The following is a 2,711-nucleotide window of genomic DNA, read 5'->3' on the forward strand; positions in this document are numbered from 1 at the left end:
TGATGTGATGATGCAGTAGCAGCAGCTTTAAATGTCCGAGATAGAGGCGTGACACTTTCCTTATCAGCAGGATGTTATGTGACTTTTCTTTCCTGAATTAGTAAGTCGTTCCCAACTCTCTCCCTCTCTCTCCCGTTTCTAACTCTATCCACTGTCCTATCTCTAAATAAATGAATGAAAGCCCCAAAATAAAAATAACTAATAAAATAATAAAAATAAACCTTCCTTTAATTTTTTTCAAATAGTTTTGAATGACAAGAAATTAGTTTTTAGTTAGTTTTTATCCTTATTTTTTGGACGCCCTGGCAGAATTGCCCCCCCTCCTGTTTTTCATTCTTCTTCAGGATTCTGTTGCTCTTTATTACCACATGAAAGCAAAACGCCTTCGTAGAAATTAGTTGTTGTTTTTTTTGCTTGGACTAAATTGTTCCCCCTAAATTTGCCTCCCTATCTTTACTGCCTTGGCTCTTGCAGGTTTCTGAGAAACTCCTCAATTTCTCTGTCTTTATTCTTCTCCAGGGTTCCGATGCTTTTCTTACGGAAGGAAGATTTTTCAGGTATTGCTGCTGCCTTCATGTGATGTTGTGTCGACCTGTGGTAGGCTTTTTTCGATCACAGAATAAGTAATTTGCATATCTGTTGTAAAGCATCTGTTTGTCTTCAGGTTCTGCAGGTTCATTTTTGAGCAGTTTCTGAAATATCTGCTCAGCTTTGGCCTTGCTGTGATGTGACTTTGCATAGATAGTTGCGAGGTCTATTTCCCTTTTGAGTGAAGAGTGAGGGTAAAGAGAGAGCAGCTCCTCGTGGAGAGCGATTGCTCTGTCCACCATGCTTTGTTCTGGGGAACTACTGCTTTTATAAATGATCCTCCATCTGTAGCAGAGTGCAACAAATTTCTTCAGATAACGCACATCTGGATGTTCTTTCAGAACTTTCTCTGCCAAATCAACGGCCTCATCAACGGCCTCATCAACGGCCTCATCAACTGATATGTATTTTATGTAAAGGTTTAGTAAGGCCCACATGCCACTGCCACTGCAGCACAGAGTGCTCACATTTCCAGCCAACTCACGGACTTCATCTCGAATGTTTTCTCCTTCATCAGCACGTTGTTCAAGGTAGAGCGCAGCGAGGTACAAGTTCTCTGGATCCCGTTCCTTGGCTTGTCTCATTTTCTCCAAGAGGTCAGGGTCCAGCCTTGTGTCACTGAAGTTTTGGACCTTCTTTAACCATATAACATAGCTGGTGTTCCAATCCACCATGTCCGGCTGCATCCTGGCAGCTTTCTCGTAGTAATCAACAACCAGCTTCTTATCCTCTCCGAAGAACATCAGGGTCCAGGCCTTTTCAGCGCAGATCTCTGGATGGAGGTCGTCCTGGGATGGAGATGGGTATTTTTCCATCAGGGCATCAACCTTTGACAGGTAAGCCTGACTCTCCTCTAGATCTTCCAGGTGGTGGTGCAGCCAGGCTAGGTTCCCGTAGTTCACCACTAACCAAGCACCCTCATCTGGTTGACCGTTAGAAAACGGTGTGCGTACACTCACGTCACGTCCGGTTGAGTGTACGCTGGCGCGTTTAGCTACCGCTGCTCTCTGGTTCCTCTGACTGTTTTGCTGATCTACAGACCTTTTTGCATTTGTTGTATTCTTCCCTGGACATACTTCCAAATGATCAGATTACCCGGTGAGTTAATTTGGATTGGTAGCCTATTAGCTTACCTGTTGCGTGCAGGGCTCCCACTCCTCACCTGGGCTGCTTCTGCTGCCGGAGCCCTTATCCAGTCCATTATCGGCAACAACAATGTGGATTAATAAAATGTTTGTATGGTCCGTGCTCGTCTGGACTGCCCTGTCGTTGGTCCTCAACCCAACGGCAGCGGTACTCCATTACACAGCCGCTGAGCTCCTGCAACTACGCTTCCACCTGTCCGATCCTCCACCGGCTTTGCATCTCTACCTGGACATCGCTCGTCATGCCCGTCGGAAATATATCCACCGTGGTTCCCGACGGGGCTTTCAAATTGACGACTCCACACCAATACAATCCATCTGGTCCTCATCTCGCCAACCCCGAAGAAACTCCAGCCGGAAAGTTGACCACACTGTCCTAGCCAGCCTAGCCAGGTCGGCTAACGTCAGGGTCAAACACGACCACAACGATGTCAACTTCGGATTATTTAACACCCGCTCTCTTACCAGCAAAGGTCCTCTCCTCCAGGAGCTCCTGGTTGACCGTAAGATTGATTTTTTGTGTTTAACCGAAACATGGCAACAGCCTAATGACTTTTCACAGCTGAATGAAAGTACCCCTCCAGGGTTTGTTTACATCTGTCAACCCTGTGCCTCTGGCAGAGGGGGAGGTCTCGCGATAGTTTACCGCGAGAATTGGAAAGTGTCGCCTGTTTCTGTCCCTGTTCAGTTGTCTTTTGAATCTATTGCCTTACAACTGAATGGGCCTACACCTACCATAGTGGCCACTGTCTATCGTCCACCAAAGTCCAATACTGATTTCTTGAATGAATTTGCTTCATTTTTAACTCATCTGTGCTCACTCTCCCCTAACATAATATTGCTGTGAGATTTTAATATACATATGGATAAAACTAACAATGCCTTGACGAAGGACTTTACATCCTGCCTTGACAGCTTTGGATTGCAGCAACATATTGATTTTCCTACACACTCCAAAGGACATATCTTGGACTTAAT

The sequence above is a fragment of the Labrus bergylta genome, chromosome 6 (assembly GCF_963930695.1).
Source record: "Labrus bergylta chromosome 6, fLabBer1.1, whole genome shotgun sequence".
NCBI lineage: Eukaryota > Metazoa > Chordata > Actinopteri > Labriformes > Labridae > Labrus > Labrus bergylta.